Raw genomic sequence first — 14,587 nt, 5'->3', positions numbered from 1 at the left:
TGGATCCGCTGGCAAGACTGTGTGCACTCCTTTTCGACCAAACGTTCCAAGATGCTATTAAGGGATTTTTCAATTTTCAATCTCGTAAAACTAGATTTTCATCGCTCGGTCCCGGTTTCGCTCGGCACAGGCACACACCTTTCTGCGTTTCCGTACCGGCAGCGACGACGACGACCACCGATCAGAAGTGTGTCTAATCTCAAGTTCAGCTCGGTCTGCCCCATCGCATCCGTCTGCATCCGATCCAAAGCGACAAGGGTTTGCCCTTTTCCGCAGTCGTTGTCCCTGCCCTGACCGAAAACGGTTACACAGATGAAAATCGGACAATTTACTCTCCAATTTACGGTATTAAAGGAATGTTGATCGTTTGGAATCACTTCACAACAGCAAGGGCAGAAAAAGAAAAACGAAGAAAGTTCAGTAAGGACGCCGCGTATGAGCGGCAGCGTGATGGTGGCGAGGTAAACGCTTTTTCCGAATCTGGTTGCGCTATCTCAGGACGAAATGTGTGTGTGAGTGTGGAGCCGAGTCGTTTCCGGACAAGCTTCAGACTTACTGCTTCGTTGAGTGCTGGGGAAAGAGGAAAATGGCTTTAAAGGAAGGAGATGATGTCGATGATGCTTCTGGTCGGTCGCTGCCGTTCGCCGGTGAAGGTAAATTAGATGAAAGGAAATCGGTGATTCAGGAGTGGATTTCCTTTTCTGCTCGAGCACCTTCCCTGCGAGTGGTACCATCATCATTGACTATACCTGCTTTAAAAAAAGGAGGAGCAGTTTAGCATTGTTGTCAGTCGATGGCATAAATACACTCATCGCGAAAGCTTTCGACTAGGAATCGCTTTTTATCTCGGGTTGTCTTGTTTGCTCATTCGATCAGAACGAAAGGTCAAATAAAGCGAAGGGATTTGGATGGATAATAGCTGGGAGGCACGGTTCTGCGTTGAGGATCCGTGTTGGTGTCAATGTCGTTGATTCAGTGAAACAGAACCTGTGTTCCAACCAACTAAAGAGTTATTCTATTGAGTCAGAAGGTTCAAGTAGGGTGAACATGTGAGGATTTTTTGTTGTAATTGAGAAAGTCATAGTGCTCAACATAGTTACAGCCAGAGTTTTGCATAACGGAGCATTGGCCAATTCAATCTCTGATTTATCCTCATCAACACCATCATTACTTCGTCTTTTGGGGCCAACATTCCGAAATTATCACCATTCATACCTACACAATGTCCTTCCGGGCCACTATTCGTCCAGCACCATTTCATTAACATTTTCAATGAGCCACCGCTCCCTTATCGAATCCTATCCAGCTGAACGTGAATTCCGAACCAGTCCTGTACGAAGTGTCACCTGCTTTTCACCTATAGGACATCCTCCATTAAGGTATTTCATTCGTCACCCGCATTATCCACGTGTGAGACGATGCCGCTCGAACTGACTGGTGGCGATGACATTTTCAATTTTACGCTTTGGTACATCTCTGTTCAATTAATTAAGCCTTTTCAGTTACAGGCTTGTGTACAAATGAGCGGTCCTCCAGGTTCACATCCGACCCCACCCGTCAGCGAGGCTGCTTTCGAACGGATTCTAATTGTTTGGCTGGTAGGTTAGGTTAGGGTGGCTCAATGCATTTTCATCCGATGAAATTTCATAAAAATGCTCTGCGGATTCGGTAAAATTTTATAGGAATTCATTGCAGTTTAAGTGGAATGAATTTGGAAAAAAAAGTGAAGGCCAAACTCAAGTTTTCCGAATCCGGCCTAACCTAATGCTGGGCACTGAATACTGATTTGATTTGATTCGTTGTGTTTGAAGGGCTTGTGAATGGGCACGTGGAAACATGCATGCCGGCAAATGGCTTCTAGCCTGCGGGACTGCAGATAGGTAATCACAGGAAGGCATTGGACAGCATTTGAAATGAGTAAATTCGCTAATTAAGTTGAATTCTGTGGTTTCCGTGGGGGCTATGGTGACCTACGGGGAACGACAGTAATTTACCTGTTTGATTGTTGTTTGCAGTTTGCCGGAACAGTGATTTACCTGTTTGTCGTTTTCGGGTTAGACCCACTGAATAAACGCCGCTGATTGTTGGCAGAGTCACGTTGGGTGGCATTGTAGTGTTACACAAGGGCCTCTGGGATAGTTTAAATTTGCAATTAAAATATTTGAACATCTTTATGGCTCGTGAACAGTAAATTTATTGAAACCCGCTTATCAAAATATTTATTGGGCCTAACTAAAAAAGCCTAACGTGAAAGTGAAAAGGTTCATGGTGTCGGACGACGCACTAACCAAATCAGGCAATAATTTATCAATTATTCATGTGTACAAATTTATCGTCAAAGTACCGTTTTGAATAAAATTCCGAACAGACTCATATTCCAAACACTTGTCACATGGAGATTTACCTGAAATGTTTCGTTATCATTGAATAGATAAACGAATTCTCGCATATGTTTTCAAAATAACCTAAGTGACACTTTTTTCATAAACTAATTTGAATATTACAATCAACAGACCAATATGAAAGCTTTTGATTGCAGTTTAATTCATGAAAACAATGTTAGTTACGTCCCTCTGAAAAGTTAAGCGAGAAGGCGTATAGATCAAGGACATAATAATTGAGATAACTTTGAAATTTTAGTTTTTGGTGCATTAAATTTTTACTATGCATGTTCGGCATTTGAGTCAAAGTTTTGCAGATTAAAACCATTCAGTAAGTTACAATCAATAAAATATTATTATCAAGCGCTTACAAGAAAGTTCTATTCGCTAGTCGATGGACATAATATTTTCATAAAGACATGAAGACCTCCGCGTGCAAACAATTGAAGAAATGAATTATAATTTATTTTTGCGTTGAATGACATTTTTCAGAAAAGCATAATCATTTATATTTGTATTTCAACTCAAAAAACCAACAAATTCATCGCGTGAACAATTTCTTATTTTTTCTGTGTAACAATACCGAGGATATTAGTAATTAATAGGCTTTTATTTTATTGGTTTTCTCCCACAATAAATTTAACAAAACGTCAAAAATTGCACATATTGCCTTTTCCGTTTTTCAACTTGTCTAGCATTCTAAGAAGGCCTAATGTTCTTCACTGCAATTTTCTTATTTGCCTGCTCTTTTATTACAATTGAAAACGAAGGATTGGGGCGCAAATTTATTTGTTTCTCATTATTGTGATGTTTTCAGTACTGAGTGAGTTTGCATGATTACAATAAAAAAGCGACACAGATTAAGTCGAAAATATCCCACGACGTCTGGATTTTTTAGAAAGAGTTTTCTTGAATAGTGAGGAGTGACAAGTGAGAAATAAGAAGTAATTTGTGAGAAGTGAGAAGCAAGGAGGGAGAAGTTAGGAGTGTGAAATGAGAAGCGAGAAGTGAGAAATAAGAAGGTAGAAATGAGAAGTGAGAGCCGAGAAGCGACTAGTGAGATGTTAGAAAGGAGAAGTGAGAAGCAAGAAGTGATAAGTGAAAAGCGAAAAGAGAGAAGTGAGAAACGATAAGTGAGAAGTGACAAATGAGAAATTAGATACGATAAGTGAGATTTAAGATGGAAAAAGTGAAAAGCGAGAAGAGATAAGTACGAAGTGAAAAATGAGAAGTGCGAAGTAAGTAGTGTAAAGTGAGAAGTGAGGAGTAAGAAGTGAATAGTGAGAAGTAAGAACCGAGAAGTGAGAAACGAGTGGTGTGAAACGAGAAGCGAAAAATGAGAAGTGAGAAGGAAGAAGTACAATGTGGATGAGAAGTAAGATGTGCGAAGTGAGAAGTGAGAAGTGAGAAATAGGAAGGGAGAAATGAGAAGTAAGAAAACGGCAGCGAGAAGTGAAATGTGAGATTTCCCAAGTAACAAATCCAAAACCATATGAATTTATTCATAATTAGTAATGGTTTTAAGAAAGATTTCAAAATACTGGTGTGTTTTAAAAGAGTTTTCAATAAGAGAATGGCGTATCAAATTTTATGATTCCTAAAATAGTGTTGGAAATGTCTTCAATTGAACAATAAAACTATCATTGATCTAGCGCTGATGCTCTTATGCACGTTTTGAAAACATTCTCCTAGATGCATTAAAAGTTTGAACAATAAGTCCAAATGAATGTTTCTTATAGAGTTCTTTTGACACACTGGGATAAAATACAACTTTTCCATAAACTCACATTAAAACCCCAATGAATCTTGTTACGATTTAAATTGTTTGAGACACAATTGTTAGATTAGATCAAATAATTATGCTGACAACGCTTTAATTATAAACTAGTAGGAAAATAGGCCTTGTTCCGTACGTCGCAAGTGAAACACCCCTGCTCCTGCACTTCCCTCTATCAATGCAACGCTCTGCAACGATACAAGCATATGCAGTTGAAAACCAGTTATCGGACGGCATGCTCCAGCCCGTTAGCAAACACACGCACACAAAGACGCATCGGGAGAGGACTCCGGGCAGCCAAATAAACGTCGCGTCGCACAACGAAAAAACAACAGTCACATCTATTGACAAATCCAAGGGATAAAAAGAAGAAGACATGCGATGGTGAGAAACAACAAAATCGTTCATGGCGAAGTATACGGCGGTGATTTTAAAATGTCCGTATAAAATTAAAAACCAATTCTAATTAAAAACTAATCAATGTAAAGTGCGAGAAAAATGGAAATCTATATTTTAGGTGCATTAAACGAAAAAAAAAAAATTTTTTTTGAATAATGTGTTCTAAATCTAGCTTTTCATTTTTCTCGCACTTTACATTTATTAGTTTTTAATTAGAATACCTTTAGAATTTTATACGAGCATTTTAAAATCGCCGCCGTATACTTCGCCATGAACGATTTTGTTGTTTCTCACCATTGCATGTCTTCTTCTTTTTATCTCTTGGATTCGTCTATCCAGTAGGCGACAATCGCAAACCACTGCGAGAGGAGAGAGAAGGAATAAAGAACAGAAGAAAATCTACACACGACACTGCTGAGTGTCAGAAAATCACGCGGGAGAAAAGGATGGCCACAACACAACTCTCTCGTTTGTTCGACTGCTCTGAACGCAGCACTTATCTCCAACCAACATGCGTCGGGCAAAAGATAGAGAATCGTCAGATAGTTCACATTCTCCGGTGGAACAAGTCGTGCGCGATCTACCGTCGTCGCGTTCCGTGAGCTTCAGCAGTGATCAGTACGGCAAAAGTTAAAACACGCGGTGGCGACTGACCTTGAGCGGTTTGCAGTAGCTCGGTCGCAAATCCATTTAGTCGGTTCGTAGTTTGAAAACCGGTGGTTTAAGCGCATCCAAAACCGCTGTGCGGTGATTAAACACGGCACTGGGTCTAATAGAAGCCGTTAGAGAGGTGAGTTTGTGCAACACGAGGAGCGTGAAGCATAACCTCGATCCTTAAAGCATCTAACACAGCCATAATATTCGGATTGTCGTTTGTCGGATTGTCGTTTCCGCTTCGTGCGCCGGAGATCAAGGCGGAGGTTTTCAGCTGCAATTTAGTTGCCCGGGACGACAAAAAAGACCAGTGAGGTGAGTGAATAGCCTCATGAAATGCTAACCTAAAAATCAACAAAGGGCTAAGGTGTGTTTCGATCTCCATACAGCTCACACGACGACACGACGCCTCGAGGAAGAAGAAAGGAACAATCGCACCATTCGAGCACGTGCCAGTGGTTCCTAAACGGTGAGTTGAGACGAACTGAAGTGGGACAGTAAAGAAAATTAATATCGTGACGTCACTTTCAGCCCCTCTGTTGTTTTGACACGCCAACAAAGGAAACCATCTCTTCGTCGGAAAAAAGGCCCCTTCACAGGGTGAGTTGCCGAAGATTTATCGTGACGACGTTATACTTATGACAATTTTACAGGGTCTTTTTGGTGGATCTCATTCCGCAGATTTGGTTCTTTCGTTTGATAGGTGATGATCGCCAGCTCGTTGGGGCTTAGGGCGAAGTTTGATAGAAGCTCAAGCCAGGAAGCCACGCCAGGGCTCGCGTTGACCGTTGACGCCGAAAGACAGTGCGTAGAAAGCATTGATGCTTAGTATACCTGCGAACTCAGCGAGGGAGTGAAGCGTGGTCTGCTAGGTGGCCACTACCATCGACGCGGGAGTCGGAGGCAAAACTCGGAGACTAGAAGCCGGCAATGCTGGCGTGGTAGTGTGTGTGCGCGAAACGGATTCAGACCCAGCATGCAGGAAGAACGTGGCGTACGGCAGCGGCATAGATTGCGAAGCAGCGCATGCTTAATACAGTAAGACGGGCCCGTCTGTGAGTAAAACTAGTTTTAGTATGAAAAGTAGCCATTAGAAAACAGCGTAGGATTATTAGCCAAGAGCTAAGAAGAGAACCAAGTTCGGATGAACAATAAAGTTATGTAAAATGTAAGATTTGTGTCTTGGTGCTTTTTGATTTGTATTCAATCGTTGAAGGTAGATTGCTCTATGCGCTACCGGGAACTTGCAACAATCTTTTGAGTCTCAGTTAAATTTTTACGTTCTGGAATAAAACTAATTCATATCTGTCAAACATGGAACCCAATCGATGGAAAAAATCAAGTCAAGTCGATCTTTCAAATGAAAAGTACACGATAACGTATAAAATAGTAAATTAGATACAATTCCAAAAACCGTTAGTTCTTCGACAAGGAACACTAGAACAGTTGGAGGATGAGTTACTGCAAATGATGACACTGAAACAGATTTTTTATCATCAATTCCTCCCGATGTATTGCTTAATTGATGGCCGGGAGGATTAAGGCTAGTGAAAAGTAGAAATACTAGAATAAGAGATCGGTGAAGACGCCATCTTGTTTCCACTCAAACCGTCATAAGCGGTTCCATTTCGACTAGTTTACTTTTTGCATCCATAAGAAGCAAGCAAAACGTTCAAGTGCTGCCAGTACCATTGTCACGATTTCATGCACTTTCATACGTTGCCATTTCGACAGTTTTTCACTGCGCCGGTCTCTGGTTATAGGGTAGCTAGTGAAAAGGGTTTTGGTTTCAGTGACTTGGGTGAGCGCTTCTATGACACCCATCCCCACACTACATGAGTGCAGATTTCCGTTTTGCCCTTACTCAGAAAAAAATTGTTTGGAACACGTTAAAAAGCATACTATAAACAGAGTTATGAGATACTTTGTTTAATTCGCAAATAATAATTAGGCCGATACAAATATTTAAAATCCATTTTGTCTCCCTCCCCTCGGATTTTTTTTTGCCAAAAAATAATATTTTGAGGGGCAACAAAATAAAATTCGGATAATTTTGAGGATCTAAAAAAATGTTTTTTTTTGTTGAAGTATACAAATCCGAGGAGTTTTTTTTTATTTTTTTCATTTTAATATTTATTTTTTATGACCTTGACCTTTCGGAGACCAGTAGGACAAAATGTTAATTAAATATTTGTAACGGCCTTATTATTGTAGAGAATAATATAATAAAATATATAAAGTCATGATAATACCATTTGAATAGGAATGTTCATTGCAATGAATTGTTGTTGATAACGATATATAATTACAAAATCCTTAGCGTGCAACGTAAACAGAACAGCGAACTGATGCTTCGGGTACAAACGATATGCTTTAATTGAACCGGTGCCAGCGAAAGTGGTACATGTTACATTGAGTAAATTTTTCAGGAGACGCATTTTTCGAAAAACATCGAATAATAAATTCATATTTGCAATTTTTTGCAACTAAACTGTACCAACATGTTATGACTGATGTGCCTAAAGATAGTAATGAAAAATAAGCGAATTTTATGACAAATTTCAAGTTTATTAGAACAAATTGTACATGTACCACTATTAATGGGAACAAAAGGAAACAGAAACCGAAAAACGTTGACAGTAAAAGTGGTACATGTACATTTTCAAAATCATTCTAAACAGTAGTAAACTATCTTGAAATTCAAAATAGGATTAAAATCTGTTGTGAAAACAGTCATGTTACTGAATTTTCTTTTGAATAAACTGATTTTAGTGGGTGGGTTTAGTTAGTGGGATTTTAGTGTACATGTGCCACTTTTTCTGGCAACGAAATGGCGATTGTGATATATACCAGAAAATAAAATTTTCATATCTCCAGATTTCATTGCCAAAAATCACTTTTTCGTTATTCCACCACTAGATCTTTGCAAATAGAGGCCGTTGATGTAAAAAACTCAAAATTGACAAAAATGGTTTATGTACCACTTTCGCTGGCACCGGTTCAATTGAGCGGAGAGCGGAGAGAGTAATTGGCCAAATGAACTCAACTTGCGTGACGGATAGTGACGCGGCTTCAGTTTTGTGACGAATGATGCTGAGAAAGGATGTGTGCAATTATTGAATATAAAAATATGTAAAATAAAAAAAAATGAAAAAAAAGAAAAATAATATTGAAGTGAAAATTGAATTATTATTTGTGATAGTGTTTTTATTTGTCGGATCTCTCCATTATTGTGGAATTATTCAGTCGCCTTGGCTCAAACTTTTGAGCACACTTTCTCAATACGAACTGCACTTTAACACAACTGTCTCAAAACAATTATTAGCTTCAAAATGAACAAATATTATTAAAAATTTAGATTTCCGGTACCAATGGAAACCCTAAACCAAAACAAACAGCTGTCAAAATATTCACAGATAACCAACTCTTATTCAAAGGCGACGTACTGGTAATGGGTTTAAACTAGATATAACGATTTTAACAAAGTTTTTTCAAGAAAACATTGTTTTATTCACTTGTCCTAAGACGAGTTTATACCATCCCATTGAATTCCACCACTTAATGGGATGGGATCCACTCTTCAATGGGATGGTATAAACTCGTCTTAGGACAAGTAAAGCCATTCGACTAAAAGCTCAAAATAATTTTCTTATCATTGTTTTATTCAAAACTGGATTAATTTGAAATGGTTTTATTCAAAGTAAAATAATAAAAATGGTGATTTTGCTATTTTGCTTGACTGAAAATCAACAACCATATTGGAAATTTCGGATTGGTTAGAAATTATATTGCAAGTTACAGCTCTTATAAGCTGAATTTCATTGTAACTCCAAATTTAATACATGTTACAATGAACTCTTTCATAAATTTACTATATATGAACAATTTTTGCGTTAGAATACAAGAGCGCTTTGATTATTGTAATATTTGAATAATCATTATTCCGCAATATTTTCAAAGCGCTAGTCGATTTTTCATAGTTTTACGTAAAAATCGACAGTAAATTTAGAAGCGCAAGTTTTTTCTTTGTATTTTTAAAATAAAATTTGAAAACAAAGAAATGTATTATTGGTTTCTAGAGACATGGCGACATGAATTTTGCATGAAATATTTGCATTTTATTATTCTCTATGTGTTTTTTAAATTTTATTAATAAATATAATTAGGTCTGAAGCATTTTCAAATAAGAGTATTGTAAAATAGTTTACGGTTAAAATGACTTTGAAATAGTTTTATGGAGGATTAGAAAACCACGAGAAATACGTTTTGCATAGATCTGAATAGTTTTAAGATATTCTTATTCTATTTCTTTACAACTTCTTGTAGAGTGGGCAAAATTGAGCTTAAAGATAATTTATGCTTAGTTTATTAAGGTGTTGAAACTATTTTAGATTTATTTTTGGTTTTATCAAGTGGTACTTACACTCCACTACAGATGTGCCTTAAAGAAATATTTGTTACTTGGGTTGGGACGTGTGAAGTAAGGAATGATATGCGAGTAGTGAGTAGTAAAAGGTGAGCACTGGAAAGTGATTTTTGAAAAGTGAAAAGTGAAAAGGAAATAAGGTACCCCGGGGCAAGTACAAATACGGGGTAAGTGGGTACTATGGCTGCCGATTAATCGGTGAACGTTTTAATGGTAACAATGTTCTAAAAAGATGAAGCAGAACTATCAACGAATTAACCTGACACAAAAATATTTGGAATCAAAACCATTTGCGGCACCATGCTAATGGTATTGCTTAATCATGACTTTAAACTACCGCGAAAAGCTATTGCCTTTATTTTAATTTGATTGATTTCCAACAAAATATTCGTTTCTAAATTCATCATTGATGTAGAAAGTGAATATTTTGAGCAATTAAAAAATTTTGTGACATTGTAAATTATTTAAAAGTTTTTATTTAAGCCAAAATCTGCAATCATCACTTGCCTTTAAGTTTTAACAAACATGGGGCAAGTGGGACATATTTGAACAACATTTTCGATTGAGGCATTTTACCTGTTTTTAGATTGTTGTCTAGTGAAAAATAACATCGACACTCATATATCATATGGACTGAATCAAATGCAGTTGATATCGTTGGTTTCGATGTCAAGAAGTAATATACAGTTGATTTACCAAATGCGAATTTAATTTTCTGAAACTTATCTCCCGCATGGAAAAGAGCAATGGTTTTAATTTTGCGAAAATTTCAGTTTACAGTGCATCAGATTATAAATAGACTATTTATTCTACAATAGATCAACAGGTTTCGTCTTCTGTTTTGTTATTTTCTAACTTCGTATCAGATTTACTGGTTTTCAGATAAATAAAGTGCTCAACACATGAATTGGCCATTTCGTTCTAAATTTACAACACTGCACATCGCCTGAATAAAAACTTACCTTTTGAAGTTCTAATTTATTTAATAATTTGTGTTCTATACAGAGAAACATTCATTCCGAAAGTGAACAAAGATGTGCTTATCCTTCCCATCTAACACATTTGGTAAGAAAGGAAGCTAATGGAAAGCCAGGCAACAGCCGCAATTAAACAGTAAACCGGCTGTTGTCTTGTTTTTATATCTGCTAATTGTAATCCCTTTCTTGTTGCAAAAACAAAAGTCTAACAAGCAATAAACCTCCATCCTTGATCTGCAACACTACGGCTCAGAAATGACATGAACATTATATCTACATTCTTCAAATTAGTTTCGTTCGGCAATATAGACGAATCCAAGTAAAAATAAGAAGAAGACACACGACGGTGTTAACTTTGACAGATCCTACAGCGCAGCATAGGAAGATCATTTTAAAATGCTTATAATAAATTCTAGACAAATTGTAATTAAAATCTGATTGATGTATGATACGGAAAAAGTTCCGAAGTTTATGATAGATACATTTTGGAAAATATACAAAAAAAAAAGAGATAAGCTTCCAAATAAGTACCTGAGAACTTTTTCCGTATCGTACATCAATCAGATTTTAATTACAATTTGTCTAGAATTTATTATAAGCATTTTAAAATGATCTTCCTATGCTGCGCTGTAGGATCTGTCAAAGTTAACACCGTCGTGTGTCTTCTTCTTATTTTTACTTGGATTCGTCTATAGAGCAGAATAGGTCCCACTTGCCCCGTTTGAAGGGGTAAGTGGGTCCCACAGCTAAATTTATTTCTGTCAATACCAAAATTTTTTGTAACTGAATAAATGGCTTACAACACGTCTACACTTCAACAACGGAAGCATATAATGATGTATCCGTGGTTAATGTCCTGAAATACCCTGTTTTCTAAGTATGCGTTAACAATTTTGCTAAACTAACGTTTTTTTAGGTCCCACTTGCCCCGGGGTACCTTAGTGAGAAGTAAGATGTGAGAAGTAATATGTAAGGTGTGAGAAGTAAGAAATGAGAAACAAGAAGGGAGAAGTCAGAAGGTAGAAATGAGAAATTAAAAGTGAGGAGTAAGAAGCGAGAAGTGAGGAGTAAGAAGTGGGAAGTGAAAAGTGAAAAGTAAGAAGCGGGAAGTCAGAAGTGAATTGTGAGAAGTGAGAAATGAGATAAATATGTAAGATTTGAAAAATGAGAAGTGAGAAACGAGAAGTGATAAGTGAGAGCCGAGAAATGAGAAGCTACAAGTGAGAAGTGGGATTTAGAAGTGAGAAATTCGATACGAGAAGTGAGATGTAAGATGTGAGAAGCGAGAAGTGAAAAGTGAAAGCCGAGAAGTGGATTGGAAGCGACAAATTCGAAGTGAGATTGAGAAGTGAGAAATTCAATACGAGAAATGAGATGTAAGATGTGAGAAGTGAGAAGTGAGGAGCGAGAAGTAAGAAGTGAGAGGCGAGAAGGGAATAGTGAGAAGTGAGGAGCGAGAAGTGATAAGTGAGAGCCAAGAAATGAGTAGCTATAAGTGAGAAGTGAGAAGTGAGGAATTTGATACGAGAAGTGAGATGTAAGATGTAAGAAGTGAGAAGTGAGAAACGAGAAGTGAATGGAGAGAAGTGAGTTGTGAGAAGTTAGATATGCGAAGTGAGGAGTGAGAAATAAAAAGCAATATATGAGATGTGAAAAGTGAGAATCAAATAATGGATAAATGAGAAGTGAGAGTCGAGAAGTCAGAAGAGAGAAGCGAGAAGTAAATAGTGAGAAGTGAGATGTAAAAAGTGAAAAAAATAGATAAAGATGGAAGATGTGAGAAGTGAGAAGTGTACCATACGAATTTGACGTCACACGTTCCATTGCTTGGATTGCAATCGTGACGTCATGCTCGTTTGGCTACACTAATTGAGAGGTCGTTTGGCTACACTCATCTTCGTTGGAAGATCGAATATGGTCGAAGCGACGATTGATTTCGCCCTAACGGCCAACGAGGAAAACGACTGCGCCTAACCAAAAACTGCTCAGGCAGTGAGTCGGCGAAGGTGCTCAGAGCAAAGCCCGAAGGGCGTTGACCAGAGAAAGCAACTTTTCGGCTCAAAAAAGCGAAAGGTACCAACCATACGCAAGTCGCCGGGCCGCAAGAGGGTACCTGCCGGCCAGAGCCATTGGCACAAGCGACCGAACATCCCTGGCAGCTGGTCAGTATCTCGACCCGCAAAGAAAGTTGAGGACGGAGTAGAGGCCTTGTTGGTGAAAACTGATAAGCATAGGTACGCCGACGTCGATGCAGGCGACCGAAAAGCTCTAGGCGCCGGAACAGGACGCACCAAGACTGGTGAAATGATCTTGGTGCTAAAACGTGAAGCGCAAGCTAGCGGGACGACTGGCCCAACCCTAGCAGCACACAAGCTTCACATAGGTTGCTGCAACTCATATGTGACCAGATTTAGACACAATCAAGTTGCTGCAACCATTTCTGTCTGACTTGTGCTGCTCGGGAAGATATCTTGGGGGACGGCGCCGAGGTGATGTCGTTGGGGTCGGAAGTGAACTTCCACTCCAAGCAACTGGATGAGTTTACGAACGCGGACGACGTCGTCTCTGCCGTCAGAGAGCAGTGCGGTACAAAGGTCATCCCTTTGGCACGCAGCTAGCCTACCCTGGGTCATGGAGCGAGGGATGTTAAATTCGACTGGTCAGTAAGCCCAATAAGAAAACTTCAGCCACCTTCAATGCACAGGGAAACTGGACACACGTGATCCCCGGGGACACATGATCCCCCCCTGTTCTCTCGAAAACTAATCACATTTTTATACCACTGATGTGTGCAAAAGGATCCGTTAGATAGATTATTGAATCTGAGTAACATTTGATATTAGTTACTTTATGTATATGGGTTTTAGAGAGGTTTTATTATTTAAGCATTCTCAATCCTTTTTTTCTTCAAAGAAGAAAAGTTTAATAACTTTGAATATGTCCAACCAAAACGTGTCAAATTTTTACTGGACAAAGTTTTATTATTGTAGAATTGAATAAATTCATTGTATTAACTATTGCTTATTTCAAATTAATACAATAAACGAAATAAGATAAATACTCAACATGGACACACTTGATCCCCCACAGTTTGGACACACTTGATCCCGATATTGCATATATTAAGGCGTTTGTTGTATACCATCGCATATTATTGTATTGTATGTAACTAAATTGATCTGTTAAAATTCTTTTCTAGTTAAACAGTATAAATAATTTTTATTTCTCTTTAATTTTGTCAATCAGGCAATACACGCGCAATTTGAATGTCTCAATAGCCTTATTTCATTAACCAGAACAAAGTGTAGTTGAACATACTTAGTTTTGATTAGTTTTATCAAATGCATTTCAACATTATTTTCAATGAAAACGAGTATAAATTAAGCTTTGAAAATACTCAACAAATCACTGGGCTTAAAATCAGTATTGTTCGATCTGGTATTCAATTCTTTCCGTTGCAACTAGGGGAAGTTTGCCTATAATCACCATTTATTTGTAAATCTTCCTAAAGAATTTTTAATAATAGGCTCATTCAACAACTTTTGGTCAGTCGTTTAAGAGAAATCGCATTTGTGTAGTAATAACATGTTTAAAGGATGAGTGACAGGGCCATATTGATGTATGAAGTCAGCATCCTGGTATGATCACGGTTTTGGTATTGGTAGTAGTCTGCCGATCTCGATGTATCACAGACTTTTTTCGTTGGTCCCAAAACAGGCACTCAGGGATATTTACCATTGGCCATGGCATTTGCAGTGTGGCCAATTTTCAGAAGAGGTCCTCTTGGGAACATCATGGTTGTCATGATATAACCACTGGCTTTCAGTGGAGTGAATGGTTTGCAGATAAATCATCATCACCATGCCAACTTTGTTGCTATAGCCGACATTCTATCTGTCACTCTTACTCTATTCGAGAACCAAAATACTTGCCTTGCTTAAGGTCACTCCTGACGGAATCCAAGATTCAAAGT

General features: G+C 38.1%; 1 long non-coding RNA gene across 1 annotated transcript; it reads left to right on the top strand.

Moving 5' to 3' along the window:
- The first annotated feature begins 5,347 nt into the window (after positions 1-5,347).
- LOC134221274 (uncharacterized) lies at positions 5,348-5,812 on the top strand. Its single transcript, XR_009982297.1, has 3 exons — positions 5,348-5,526; positions 5,601-5,680; positions 5,743-5,812. It is a non-coding gene; the product is annotated as an uncharacterized LOC134221274 (long non-coding RNA).
- Positions 5,813-14,587: the final 8,775 nt, after the last annotated feature.

Source organism: Armigeres subalbatus, chromosome 3 (genome assembly GCF_024139115.2).
Source record: "Armigeres subalbatus isolate Guangzhou_Male chromosome 3, GZ_Asu_2, whole genome shotgun sequence".
Taxonomy (NCBI): Eukaryota; Metazoa; Arthropoda; class Insecta; order Diptera; family Culicidae; genus Armigeres; species Armigeres subalbatus.
This window is presented reverse-complemented; position numbering and strand designations above follow the sequence as displayed.